Here is a 14,801-nt window from a genome sequence, read left to right as displayed (position 1 = left end):
GCTCGGAGCCTTGGAGCCCGCCGTGTTTTTAGTTCGATGCGTTTTCAAGCTCCTACAAAACATAATCATAACAATTCTACAATTAACCTATGTAACAATATGTCAAACACAATCCGGACATTTCAATTTAACTCAAATTCTCATTCAAATTCATTCTAACATAAATTCATTCATTCAAATTCCACTAACCTAAATTCACTCATTCAAATTCCACTAACCTAAACCCTAATTTCTTGTTCTAAAAAGAGAAAATCAAACAAAACCCTAAATTTGTGAATTAAAAAAATCAAACTATATGCAATTCGGGTAAACAACATGTAGCGACTCGAAATTTAAACTTAATGTTGTAAATTAAGTCGATCAAAATGACGAGAAAATTTTGGGATTAATTTTCTAAGAATCATTTCCATCATTTTTGGGTTGGAATAACACATTAGTTTAAATATATTAAGGTAAGGAGAAATCTCGGAATGAAAGGAAGGATTTATCGAGTTCATCTCGAGTAATAAATTATTTTTTGAGGAAATATTCCGGAGATAATTTATGAAGATAAATTCTCAAGGACGAGAATTATTTTCGAGAAACCTTAAATATATTTAAATTAATCGAGAATGTACGAGAAAATTCTCGGTTTGAAGCTCTAAATTAAATGTTCGTTCAGTTACGGTTGAAGTCACAAAATTTTGTGACAAGGATGTAATCGTCATGTTTTTCTGGGCTCATTTGAAAGAGAACTTGAGTTCTGGGCCAGTTTAATGGAAAAGGAAAGTACAAGGGGTTTATTTGCAAAAACAATTTGAAGAATTCTTCTACATTCTTCTTCTCCTTTCCTTTTTCTTCTTCTTCGATTCACTTCTTCTTCTTCTCCTCATTTTCGCTCACGCCACCTGCAAAAGAGAGCAGAGAAAAGAAAAAAAAACACCACCGAGAAACCTAATCATCCCGTCCACCATCACCCTTCACTCATCTTCTTCTTCACTCTTCTTCCTCAGCTCTTCCTCGCGCGACCCAGCCCCGACACCGAGCATCGCCGCGGGCGCCCCGCCGAGGAAAGGAAATCGCCGCAAGCCGCCGTGGCCGCCGACCGGGAAACGAACACCGGGAAAGAAGGACACACACCGAGGAAGATTGAATCTCCCGAAAACAAGGTAAAAGAAATCAAACCCGAATGAATTTTGGAATCTAGGATTTGAAAGTGAATTTGGGATTTTTGAGTTTCTTGAGTGATTTCGGGAAATTAACTGGTTTTGGATATTGATTAGACTCGGTTGGTAATGTTTAATGCTTAAAGTTATGAATTTGAGATTGGTTGATTGGATTTTTCCTTGGATTTTTGGCCGAATTTCACACAGTTAGGGTTCCTCGTTCATAAAATTGGGGCTTTTTGAATTCTGAGATTGTTGATGACGTTGGAGTGTTCTCGGATTGAAATTATGCTTGAGAGTATGTTTATGATGGATCGTTTTTTTTTTGGATATTTGGACAATTGGTTTTGATTTTTGGGTTATGATGTTTTGGAAGTTTTTATGACAAGTTAACGTGTTGGTCTTCATTTGAGTTTTGTTTATCGAGGGTCTAGGCTCAGTTTAGGACGGGCTACGCAGAGCCCAAAACAGTTGGTTCGGGACGACGAGGACGTGACCGGGAAATGACGGAGCTACAACGCGAGTGTCGACGAGGCGAGGTCGAACAAGACCGGGAGGACGTCGGGTGGATACGGCGTTTCGGTTTTGGCTCGGAGGCTCGCGAAGCATCCGTTTAGGATTTAGCGAGTTATTGTGTTATTGTTGTATAATTATGAAATTTATAGTTATTTTGTACGAATCGGTTCGAGTTAGTACGGTAGTAAGTTTAATTTCTTTTAACGTCGGTTTTAATGTAAGTTGGAAAGAAAAGAAAACATAGATTATTCGTTGTTATTATTATTAAGCTCGTTTAAGGATTTTAAGAATTAAGACTCGATTGTGATTTAACGTTTGATTTCTCGGTTACACGAGCTTAATAGTGATAAGATTCGAATATTTTCCTTTGGAATTCGGAAAAGAGAAGAACGAGGCTTGCTTATTAAGATTATTTCTCGGTTTTGAGTCTGAACGTAGTTTTTGTTCGAGTTTAAGCTTTCTCGTATCGTTTGAAGTTTTGTTCTGAGAACTTGGATTCCTTATAGTGGATATGTCTTTGGGTTCTACGATTTGTAAATCGTACGTTAGAGTTTGAGTATTATAGATTACTCGCAGGATTCTGATTCAGGATCGGTTTGATTTATCGTGATAGGACTCAAGACTGAAAGTCGTTTAGAGGGTTCACGGAGTAAGTGAACGTCTGGATTCTCGGTATTAGTGAACGTTCGGGTTCACAGGACGAGCGAACGTCTCGTGGAAGAGCGACATTGACGCTTACTCTCGAGGTAGGTTATTATAACCCTTCTCTCCTGATTTTATGGTTTGGCCTCAAGTATATATTATTTTCGAAATGAAAATGTTTGTGAACGTGCCACGAAACCCAGAACCGCTTTTAGAAAATGTGGCGGAACTTCAATTCGGTAGATCCGATAATGAAGTTGAGAATATTTTCGATATTATACATATATCCCGTATTTACGAAAGGAAAGGTTTTGTATATCCTGGACAAGCCGGTTTCACACACACATGTATACGGTGCGGAGAGTGCACCTTGCTCTGATCAGAGGACTGCCACGGGTTAAGTTGGCAGGCGGCTCAGGAGATAGTACACGTTTTAGAAGTATCTAGGGACACATTTAAATTTCTGTCATTTATATTTCTGCAATTTACATTTGTGCAAGGTATACTTGTACGTGTATGGTGATTTACACGTGACAAGAATATTATTATTATACAGTAAGTATTATTTTCGAAAATCTTTTTAAAAATCAAACCATTACTATAGCACCTACTGAGCCTCAGGCTCACCCCTATTTCCTCAAATTTTTCTTATAATCAGGATGTGAGAAGGAGAAGGGTTAGGAAGACCTCGGAATAAAGTGTGATCGAGAGTTTGATGATTTTCGCTGGATAGACTACCGAGTGTCGAAGGTTGGTTTTATATTTCCGTTTTCTTTCTTTTATCTTTGGACTTGTAAAGTAATCAACTGAGTATGCACCGTGGGTTAGTTATGTAAAGTTTATTAGTGTTTCATTTTTATATTCTTTAATCATGCCCCATCTTTTACCGGGGCGTGACAGGGTGGTATCAGAGCTCTAGGTTAAGAATCTCTACGGAATGCATACTCGGTTTACTTTACACTTATAGTCCATCGATAGTAGTTTTAGAAGGTCGCCTGATGCGAGTCCTTCGAATGTTCCTTTGTCACAAGGATCCTTGTTATCCACTTGAGCCTCTTGAGTATGGCCAAGTAATGAATCGTTTTTCAGGAGGTGACAACACGTGCTCGGAATGAAGCACGTGTTAGTACGTCTAGAAGTCGATGTCTTTGAAAGTTTTAGGACTTCTACATTCACGTATTTAAGGATATATGGTTCTGCAAGTTGCAGGTCATTGGGTTCAGAAATATCGTACTGCAGTTGGATATAGTCAGAACTCCACTAGAGTATTGCGTAGAGTTCATGGTAACTAAGCACGAAGCTCGTGCTAGTTTAACGTAAGGATTGTTCATGAAAACGTACGATGCTCATGACGTGAGAACAAATAGAGGGATTGTTCTACGAACAAGGCTTTCTGGATGAAAGTTGGTGGACCTCGATAAAGGAATATGATAGCGTCTCAATAAGGGACAAGGCTATGACTGGGTGCGTTTTGCAATTTCACTATCGAAACCAAGCACGTGAAGCGCATAAGGTTAAAGGATGATATGAGGGCTTTTGTTCAAAGGTACACAGGCCTACGGAAAATGATGAGTAAGAGATGGAAAGCCTTATAAGATATGGCCTAGTAATGTTGGTTGAATCGAGAAAATACGATGTACGTGAAAGGTAATGTTCTGACATATTGGTTGTTAAAGTATAGAGTTCAGCTAGATTTCCATTGGCAAAGAGTTACGCTACGTATGGAATCTAGGGAGGTAGTTCCTTATCAAGAATACCAAGACCAGGGGATGCATAAATATATTATGAAGTCCTACATTGGAGGACGAAGAAACTTTTTATGTTATGCACTTCTTCGGCATCAGAAGTTGACGTAGAAGAGGCTAATACCTGATTAGCTATTTCTGTTGTGGATGAATTTTCCAACGTTTTCTGGAAGAGTTAACTAGTCGGCCTCTTGATCGGGAGATAGCGTTATGTATTGATCTTATCCCCGGTACCTTGCCAATCTCTATTCCGCTGTATAGGATGGTTCCTGCGGAATTTCAAGAGTTACACAAATAGCTTGACGAGTTGATAAGCAAGGGATACATTCCATATAGCACGTCCCCATGGGAAGCATCCGTGTTGTTGCGAAGAAGCATGATGAGAGTTTAAGGTCGTGTATCGAGTACAGAAAGCTGAATGCAGTATCGATCAAGAATAAGTACTCATTGGCCAGGATTGACGAGTTGTTTGATCAACTGGGAGGATCTCGATTCTTTTCTAAGATAGATATGAGATTCGGGTATCACCATCTGAAGGTTCGTGAGGAGGATATTCCCAAGACGGCTTTCAGGACTCGTTATGGTCATTTTGAGTTTCTGGTAATGCCTTTTTGAATAACGAATGCTCATGCAGCTTTTATGGACATGATGAATCGGGTTTTTCGACCATTCTTGGATCAGTTTGTCATTGTCTTCATTGATGAAATTTTGATTTACTCGAAGGATGCGCAAGAGCATGAGCAGTATCTTAGAATCGTTTTACAGACTCTTGGGGAGTATCAGTTATATGCCAAGAAAGAGAAGTGTGATTTTTGGTTGACAGAAGTTAAGTTTCTTGGGCATGTAATAACTGAAGATGGAATATATGTAGACCCTTCTAAGATAGAAGCAGTCTTAAGATGGGAGCCACCAAAGAACATTGGAGAGATTCGAAGTTTTCTGGGTTTGGCTGGATACTACAGAAAGTTTGTGAAAGACTTCTCACGGATAGCCGCACCAATGACCCAACTCACAAAGAATAATGTTCGGTTTGAGTGAGATCATCAGTGTGAGAATGCTTCACAAAGGTTGAAGGTTTGCTTAACCAGTTCATCAATCCTCACTATCCCGAAGATGGGCGAGCCGTATGAGGTTTACTCAGATGCTTCTGAAGAAAGTCTAGGGTGCGTTTTGATGCAAAATGGACGCGTAGTTTCTTGTGGTTCTCGTAAATTGAAGCCTCACGAGAAGAACTACCCAACTCACGATCTGGAGTTAGTAGCCATAATCTTTACGTTGAAGATATGGAGATGCTACCTTTACGGGATAAGATTTCAAATCTTTTCTGATCATAAAAGTTTGAAACATCTCTTTACTCAGCGAGATTTGAATTTGAGACAACGTCGGTGGATTGAGTACATGGAGGATTACGATTTCACTCTCGAGTATCATCCGGGAAAAGCTAACGTGGTAGCCGATGCACTAAGTAGGAAAGGTGTAGGTGTCCTAGCTAGCAGCGCTAGCATTGCTGGATTGGAAAAGAGAAATGGTAATTGGGGATTACGATCTTAAGCTCTTCGAGAGTCGTGATTCAGCGGTGATTTATAATCTGGTAGATCCATCGTACATGGTCCAGCAAGTCAAAGAGAATCAGCAGCAAGATAAACATCTTCTAGGTGTTCTGACAAGATTGCAGAATGGTGAGACGCTAGAGTATTGGAATGTTCGAGGAGATGGAAGCTTGTATTTCAAGAATCATTTAACTGTTCCACAAGTAAACGAGGTCAAGAGAGCGATTATGGAAGAAACTCATAAATCTCGTTACGCTTTCATCCTGGAGCCAATAAGATGTACCAGAATCTGAAGAAACAGTTCTGGTGGCGCAACATGAAAAGAGACGTCCTTGACTATGTCAGGAGTTGTCAGAATTGTCTCAAAGTAAAAGCTGAGCGACAGAAGCCAGGAGGAATGTTGCAACCGTTGCCCATACCAGAATGGAAATGGGAAGAGATAACCATGGATTTTCTCACAAACCTACCGAAGTCACAGGAAGGTTTTGATACGATTTGGGTAATCGTGGATCGACTCACAAAGTCTGCACATTTCATTCCCATCAAGGTAACGTACTCCAAGAGGAAACTAGCTGAAGTGTATCTAGAAAACGTGGTGAAGTATCACGGTGTTCCTCTGAGCATTACTTCAGATCGTGATACACGATTCACTGCTCATTACTGGAGAAATTTCCAGGAAGCCATGGGAACGATACTGAACTTCAGTACTGCTTTTCATCCTCAGACAGATGGGCAATCTGAGAGAGTTATTCAAATCCTGGAAGACATGTTGAGAGCGTGTGCTTTGGATTTTGGTAACAAATTGAAAGAAAATCTCTCGGTTGCTGAGTTCGCATACAATAACATTTTTAAGTCTAGCATAGATATGGCTCCTTTTGAAGCTCTATATGGAAGACTGTGTAGATCTCATCTGTGTTGGATTGAACCAGAAGATCGTGTTCAGACAGGAGCTACGATTATTGAAGAAACTAATGAGAAGATCGCGATCATCCAGCAGCGATTGAAGACAGCTCAGAGTCGACAAAAGATCTATGTTGATAAGAGACGAAGGCCACTCGAAATTGAGATAGGAGACTACGTACTTCTGAAAGTATCTCCACGTAAAGAGTTAGCGTTTGTGCACGATGTTTTTCACGTATCAATGCTCCGGAAGAGCGAACCTGATCTTACAGCTATCGTTCAACTTGAAGATATATCAATCCAAGAGGATGTCACTTACGATGAAGTTCCAACCCAGGTTGTCGATAGAAAAAAAAAATGAAAAGTCTTCGTAACCTTGAGATTCCGTTGGTGAAGGTTTTGTGGACACATCATGGAAGTGAAGAAGCGACCTAGAAACTGGAAAGCGGTGTGATGGAAAAATATCCGTACTTATTCCATGTGCCCAGTTAGATCTTAAATTTCGGGACGAAATTTCTCTAAGGAGGGGAGAACTGTAGCGACTCGAAATTTAAACTTAATGTTGTAAATTAAGTCGATCAAAATGACGAGAAAATTTTGGGATTAATTTTCTAAGAATCATTTCCATCATTTTTGGGTTGGAATAACACATTAGTTTAAATATATTAAGGTAAGGAGAAATCTCGGAATGAAAGGAAGGATTTATCGAGTTCATCTCGAGTAATAAATTATTTTTTGAGGAAATATTCCGGAGATAATTTAAGAAGATAAATTCTCAAGGACGAGAATTATTTCCGAGAAACCTTAAATATATTTGAATTAATCGAGAATGTACGAGAAAATTCTCGGTTTGAAGCTCTAAATTAAATGTTCGTTCAGTTACGGTTGAAGTCACAAAGTTTTGTGACAAGGATGTAATCGTCATGTTTTTCTGGGCTCATTTGAAAGAGAACTTGAGTTCTGGGCCAGTTTAATGGAAAAGGAAAGTACAAGGGGTTTATTTGCAAAAACAATTTGAAGAATTCTTCTACATTCTTCTTCTCCTTTCCTTTTTCTTCTTCTTCGATTCACTTCTTCTTCTTCTCCTCATTTTCGCTCACGCCACCTGCAAAAGAGAGCAGAGAAAAGAAAAAAAAAAACACCACCGAGAAACCTAATCATCCCGTCCACCATCACCCTTCACTCATCTTCTTCTTCACTCTTCTTCCTCAGCTCTTCCTCGCGCGACCCAGCCCCGACACCGAGCATCGCCGCGGGCGCCCCGCCGAGGAAAGGAAATCGCCGCGAGCCGCCGTGGCCGCCGACCGGGAAACGAACGCCGGGAAAGAAGGACACACACCGAGGAAGATTGAATCTCCCGAAAACAAGGTAAAAGAAATCAAACCCGAATGAATTTTGGAATCTAGGGTTTGAAAGTGAATTTGGGATTTTTGAGTTTCTTGAGTGATTTCGGGAAATTAACTGGTTTTGGATATTGATTAGACTCGGTTGGTAATGTTTAATGCTTAAAGTTATGAATTTGAGATTGGTTGATTGGATTTTTCCTTGGATTTTTGGCCGAATTTCACACAGTTAGGGTTCCTCGTTCATAAAATTGGGGCTTTTTGAATTCTGAGATTGTTGATGACGTTGGAGTGTTCTCGGATTGAAATTATGCTTGAGAGTATGTTTATGATGGATCGTTTTTTTTTGGATATTTGGACAATTGGTTTTGATTTTTGGGTTATGATGTTTTGGAAGTTTTTATGACAAGTTAACGTGTTGGTCTTCATTTGAGTTTTGTTTATCGAGGGTCTAGGCTCAGTTTAGGACGGGCTACGCAGAGCCCAAAACAGTTGGTTCGGGACGACGAGGACGTGACCGGGAAATGACGGAGCTACAACGCGAGTGTCGACGAGGCGAGGCCGAACAAGACCGGGAGGACGTCGGGTGGATACGACGTTTCGGTTTTGGCTCGGAGGCTCGTGAAGCATCCGTTTAGGATTTAGCGAGTTATTGTGTTATTGTTGTATAATTATGAAATTTATAGTTATTTTGTACGAATCGGTTCGAGTTAGTACGGTAGTAAGTTTAATTTCTTTTAACGTCGGTTTTAATGTAAGTTGGAAAGAAAAGAAAACATAGATTATTCGTTGTTATTATTATTAAGCTCGTTTAAGGATTTTAAGAATTAAGACTCGATTGTGATTTAACGTTTGATTTCTCGGTTACACGAGCTTAATAGTGATAAGATTCGAATATTTTCCTTTGGAATTCGGAAAAGAGAAGAACGAGGCTTGCTTATTAAGATTATTTCTCGGTTTTGAGTCTGAACGTAGTTTTTGTTCGAGTTTAAGCTTTCTCGTATCGTTTGAAGTTTTGTTCTGAGAACTTGGATTCCTTATAGTGGATATGTCTTTGGGTTCTACGATTTGTAAATCGTACGTTAGAGTTTGAGTATTATAGATTACTCGCAGGATTCTGATTCAGGATCGGTTTGATTTATCGTGATAGGACTCAAGACTGAAAGTCGTTTAGAGGGTTCACGGAGTAAGTGAACGTCTGGATTCTCGGTATTAGTGAACGTTCGGGTTCACAGGACGAGCGAACGTCTCGTGGAAGAGCGACATTGACGCTTACTCTCGAGGTAGGTTATTATAACCCTTCTCTCCTGATTTTATGGTTTGGCCTCAAGTATATATTATTTTCGAAATGAAAATGTTTGTGAACGTGCCACGAAACCCAGAACCGCTTTTAGAAAATGTGGCGGAACTTCAATTCGGTAGATCCGATAATGAAGTTGAGAATATTTTCGATATTATACATATATCCCGTATTTACGAAAGGAAAGGTTTCGTATATCCTGGACAAGCCGGTTTCACACACACATGTATACGGTGCGGAGAGTGCACCTTGCTCTGATCAGAGGACTGCCACGGGTTAAGTTGGCAGGCGGCTCAGGAGATAGTACACGTTTTAGAAGTATCTAGGGACACATTTAAATTTCTGTCATTTATATTTATGCAATTTACATTTCTGCAAGGTATACTTGTACGTGTATGGTGATTTACACGTGACAAGAATATTATTATTATACAGTAAGTATTATTTTCGAAAATCTTTTTAAAAATCAAACCATTACTATAGCACCTACTGAGCCTCAGGCTCACCCCTATTTCCTCAAATTTTTCTTATAATCAGGATGTGAGAAGGAGAAGGGTTAGGAAGACCTCGGAATAAAGTGTGGTCGAGAGTTTGATGATTTTCGCTGGATAGACTACCGAGTGTCGAAGGTTGGTTTTATATTTCCGTTTTCTTTCTTTTATCTTTGGACTTGTAAAGTAATCAACTGAGTATGCACCGTGGGTTAGTTATGTAAAGTTTATTAGTGTTTCATTTTTATATTCTTTAATCACGCCTCATCTTTTACCGGGGCGTGACACAACAAGAAATCCATATCAACAACACGAAATTAAATCAATAACTACCTTAAAAAACTTTTAAAATCATACCTTACAATGAGGCGGCAAGAGAGAGAGAGAGAGAGAGAGGCGCGAGAGGAAGCACGGCGAGGACTCGGCGAGAGAAAAATGGCGGCGAGGACAAGGCGAGACAGAGTTGGCGGCAAGGACAAGGCGACGGCGAGATTTTGGGGCGGCGAAGACGTGGCGAGGGATTTTGGAAGAAAAAAACTGGAGAGATGCGGCCGAAAATGGTTGTCTCGTGTGTGGGTATTGGAAAAAATGAGAAAAAAAACTGAAAACGGCCTTTTATAGTGAAAACCTAAAAAACCTCGCCGCGGCGTAAATATGTCGTCGCCGCGGCGAGGTGTTCCTACAACGGATATTATGACCGTTGTAGGAAAGTCTCACCGCGGCGAGACAGTTTCTAAAAAAACTGCTTGGGCGATGTCGAGGCCGGGCTGGGCGATGTGGAGGCGAGGACGTGGCGAGGTGGAGGCGGGCTGGGCAAGGTGGAGGTGGAGGCGGGCTGGGCGAGGTGGAGGCCGGGCTGGGCGAGGTGGAGGCGGGGCGGGGCGAGGTGGAGGCGGGCTGGGCGAGGTGGAGGCGGACTGGGCGAGGTGGAGGCCGGGCTGGGCGAGGTGGAGGCGGGGCGGGGCGAGGTGGAGGCGGGCTGGGCGAGGTGGAGGCGAGCTTGGCGAGGTGGAGGCGGCTGGCGAGGTGGAGGCGGCTGGGCGAGGTGGAGGCGAGGACGTGGCGAGGTGGAGGCGGGCTGGGTGAGGTGGAGGTGAGGAAGTGGTGAGGTGGAGGCGGGCTGGGCGAGCGAGGTGGAGGCGGGCTGGGCGAGGTGGAGGCCGGGCTGGGCGAGGTGGAGGCGGGGCGGGGCTGGGCGAGGTGGAGGCGGGCTGGGGCGAGATGTTCCTACAACGGATATTATAACCGTTGTGGGAACGTCTCGCCGCGGCGAGATTCCTCACTCGCCGCGGCGAGTTAGTTTCTTAAAAAAGTGCTGGGCCACGGTTTACACCTCGCCGCGGCGGGGAATATTTCTAGCCGCGGCGAGATATATACCTCGCCGCGGCGACACGTTTCTACAACGCTTTTGTTTAGTGTTGTAGAAACCACCCGCCGCGGCGAGGTATGAATTTCACCGCGGCGGATTACATTTTTCTACAACGCTTTCACTGTGCGTTGTAGTAAGTTCTCGCCGCGGCATAAAACACATGACGCCGCGGCGTGGATTCTACAACGGCTTTTTAAAGCGTTGTGGGAAATCTTAAACACCAGGTTTCTACAACGCTTAACCATATGCGTTGTAGAATCTCCAAGTTTCTACAACGCTTAACCATATGCGTTGTAGAAACACCAAGTTTCTACAACGCTTATCCATAAGCGTTGTAGAAACACCAAGTTTCTACAACGCTTGTCATAAGCGTTGTAGAATCACTAGTTTCTACAACGCTTGTCATAAGCGTTGTAGAAAGTGGGTTGTATAATCCAACATTTGTAGTAGTGATGTCTAGATGATGATGAATATAATTTGCTTATTTTTTTTGGTATATATAAATCAGGTTTATAATAGTCGATGGTTAACTTGTCTACAAATCAACTTCCAGTCCTAACAAGATCTACCAGATTTTTGCACCTTTCAACTTAAATTTATTCCTTAAGAAATCATTTGTATGCAGTAACCAATTTTATTTTTAAAACCTAAGATGTTAATGAGTAAAAGGACTAGATTAGGTTATATGTGTTGGATCCTCTGTGGTATAGGTTCTAGTTTGGAAAAACATTTCGTAACCGTTGTTCAAGGTCAAAGCGTTAAGATGTTGTTCAAGGAACAATAAGTAATCAGAGTACTTATGTTTTTTTCCAACCGCGCGAAAAATAAAAACCAAACAAACTTTTTATTTCGATTTTCATGGAATATAAGATCGGATTTGCAGAATCCGACATATTAGATTTCGTGAGAGATTAGGAAGTCAATTGTATAAATCAATTTTGGGTTTGTTTGAGCGACTTTACTTTTTTGTTTGGTAAAATTCATGCAGCCATAACTTTGAGCTCGCCTCTCTGTTCTGGAGATCATCATCGACAATGAGATCAAAGAATCAACTTGCAACTAAGTTCTCATTGTTGTATGGAATAGCTCAAGAACCAGTTTCCTTCTGTGCATAGAGGCACACTTTCCAAAGCTATGGTTCAGCTGTTGTATGCTATTGGAAACTAGGAGTTTGTTGATATTGGAAAAATTATCTTTAGCCAGATTGCTGCTGACAGTACTACTGAGAAGGTAAACCATCCTATTGGTTTTCCATCTCTCATATATGAACTGGCGTTGAAGCAGTGCTCATGCCTATAGTTGAGTCAGAAGGATCTCTCTTCCTAGATGCCAAGTTCATCTATGCAGATCCGAAGCTGTTCACATGGAAGCACAAGAATGACATCGAGGGGGAGCAACCAAATCCAGATATTCAAGAAGATGTTCCAACATCTTATTCCTCCTACGCATGTACATCCTCTATCTCCTCATCCATGAAGGAGAAGAACAACAAGCAACTTGAAGCAGAGATCAAATTCAAGACCGCTGAGATCACAAGGATTACAAACTCCAGGAAGCTGCTGAGAAACAACTCCGAGACATCAAGTACCCAATTGAAGAAGAAGTTCAAGCTCTAGCAGATGAAGAAGAAGACCAAGATTGAAGGCACTATTGTTTTTGCAAGTGACATAATAGAGTTTGTATTTCGTGATTTTGTGTGAAAACCATTTTAGGTGTTCTGATAATCTCATTTTAAGGTAATCACATTACTTAATTACTCATATTTTTAAAATTAATTTTTTACATATTAATGTACATCAAACAATATAATTAAATGATTTCTTGGAATTCCATTCACATCTCATATCAAATACACCATTAGCAATCTAAGAAGAAGAAGAAGAAGAAGAAGAAGAAGAAGAAGAAGAGGAAGAAAGATAATCATTTAATTAAAACAAATCTAGAAATATAATGGATTTACAAATCAGACAAATATAGTAACGTTCTTTTTATTAATTGAATGACATTTATACCTAGAGTACAACAAAATCGGAGGCTTTAATGCGATACGTAACGGAAAGAAGTATTACCGGAATAAAACGAAACTTGTAACTACAAAATTATTTCAGAGTAATTACCTTCATTCCCTGATTGATTCTCTAGCAAGGACATCTATAAATCCGGAATACCCAAGACACAGACAATGAGGAGCAGATCACGATGGGTAAGCTAGCCCAAACGAGCCTATCGCTGCTCTTACTACTAAACTTGACCACGCTCTTCTCACCCAGTCTCGCAACTCCGCCGCCGCTTTCCGCTCCAGCGCCGCCGCATCACCACCATCCCAAGCCGCCGCCGGGTGTTCCAGGTGCGCCACCTCCGACGACCGTTTTGCCGTCGCCGCCGCGCGTCCCAAAGCCATCTCCGCCCACTTCCGCGCCGTCACCGGTTGTTCCCAAACCGCCTCCCACCCCAGCACCAATGCCAGTTGTTGCAGCGCCGCCGCCTCCAGCGACCGCCTTGCCTTCCCCGCCGGCGCCGTCTCCTTCCACCCCACCGCCGGTTGTTCCCAAACCGCCTCCGTCCCCGCTCGCGCCATCTCCTTCCACCCCACCACCGGTTGTTCCCAAACCGCCTCCGTCCACCCCACCACCGGTCGTTCCCAAACCCCCTCCGTCCCCTCTCGCGCCTGCTCCTTCCACCCCACCACCGGTCGTCCCCAAACCGCCTCCGCCGACCGTCTTGCCGTCGCCGCCGCCCGTCCCAACGCAGCCTCCATCTCCTTCGACTCCACCTCCGACCCCAGCGCCACCACCTGTTGTTCCCACCCCAGTGCCGGTGGCTCATCATCCGCCGCCGCCTCCCCAATCAGGTGGCGGTGTTCCCGTTATTATATTTCCACCAATTCCCCATCCTATAAAGCCACCGTTCGGTACAATCGGGGGGCCAGTCACTCCAACGCCCGGAACTCCCTCGCCACCATCATCAAGCCCTCCGCCACCCAGCCCTCCTCCGCCGCCTCCGAGCCCTCCGCCCCCGCCGCCTCCGAGCCCTCCGCCCCCTCCGCCGCCCCCTCCGCCGCCGCCGCCGCCGGAGAGTGTGCCATGCCCGGTGGAAGCGGAGAAGATGTCGCTGTGCGTGGACGTGATGGCGGGAAAGGACATTGGGTTGGGGAAAGACAATGCCAAGGTGACTTGCTGTCCGCTGTTCAAGGACGTGGGTGACCTAAACGCCGCGCTGTGTCTCTGCGCCACCATCAAAGCCAAGCTGCTCAACGTCGATACCCTCCTTCCCGTCGCTCTCGACCTCCTCGCCTCCTGTGGAAAATACCCACCCACTTTATTTCAGTGTCCTGCGTAATAATAAGTTAATTTCGTATCTGATCCCGGGAGATATATAACTTGTATATGGCGCAAATAAGATCAATTCACGTGTATTTGATCTATCATTTTTAATATATTGAAAATTTTCTTCGGCAAAGTAATATATTACTATATGTTAAATTAAGAAGAAATAAATATGTAAAATATGTCAGCACAATTATTTTTTAAATTAAATAGTCAGCCGCCCATTTAACTAGATCAATCAAAGTGTAAGAGGTGGTGAGTCCAATCCACACACCGATGACAAAGCTTCCTTTCAAAAAAAAAAAAAAAATTAACTTGAGACATATTGTTCAATCTATTTACTTCATTAATTTTAAATAAACATTTGCTAATACAAATTCATTACTTAGTTATTTGAAGAAAAAAAAAAGTGATAAAACACTTAGTTGCACAAGACATGTCCTTTTTAATGCTAAAAAAAGGTGTAAAAGTAAC

General features: G+C 42.4%; 2 long non-coding RNA genes across 2 annotated transcripts; both read left to right on the top strand.

The window, feature by feature from the left end:
* Nucleotides 1-848: 848 nt before the first annotated feature.
* On the top strand, nt 849-3,006 carry LOC149407245 (uncharacterized). Its single transcript, XR_016301697.1, has 3 exons — nt 849-1,148; nt 2,275-2,407; nt 2,962-3,006. It is a non-coding gene; the product is annotated as an uncharacterized LOC149407245 (long non-coding RNA).
* A 4,558-nt stretch (nt 3,007-7,564) lies between these two features.
* LOC149407244 (uncharacterized) lies at nt 7,565-9,757 on the top strand. The gene is made up of 3 exons (XR_016296538.1): nt 7,565-7,866; nt 8,992-9,124; nt 9,679-9,757. It is a non-coding gene; the product is annotated as an uncharacterized LOC149407244 (long non-coding RNA).
* The last annotated feature ends 5,044 nt before the right edge of the window (nt 9,758-14,801 follow it).

Source organism: Urtica dioica, chromosome 1 (assembly GCF_054948205.1).
Source record: "Urtica dioica subsp. dioica isolate 48M chromosome 1, U.dioica_male_clone48M_v1_H2, whole genome shotgun sequence".
NCBI classification, from domain to species: domain Eukaryota; kingdom Viridiplantae; phylum Streptophyta; class Magnoliopsida; order Rosales; family Urticaceae; genus Urtica; species Urtica dioica.
This window is presented reverse-complemented; position numbering and strand designations above follow the sequence as displayed.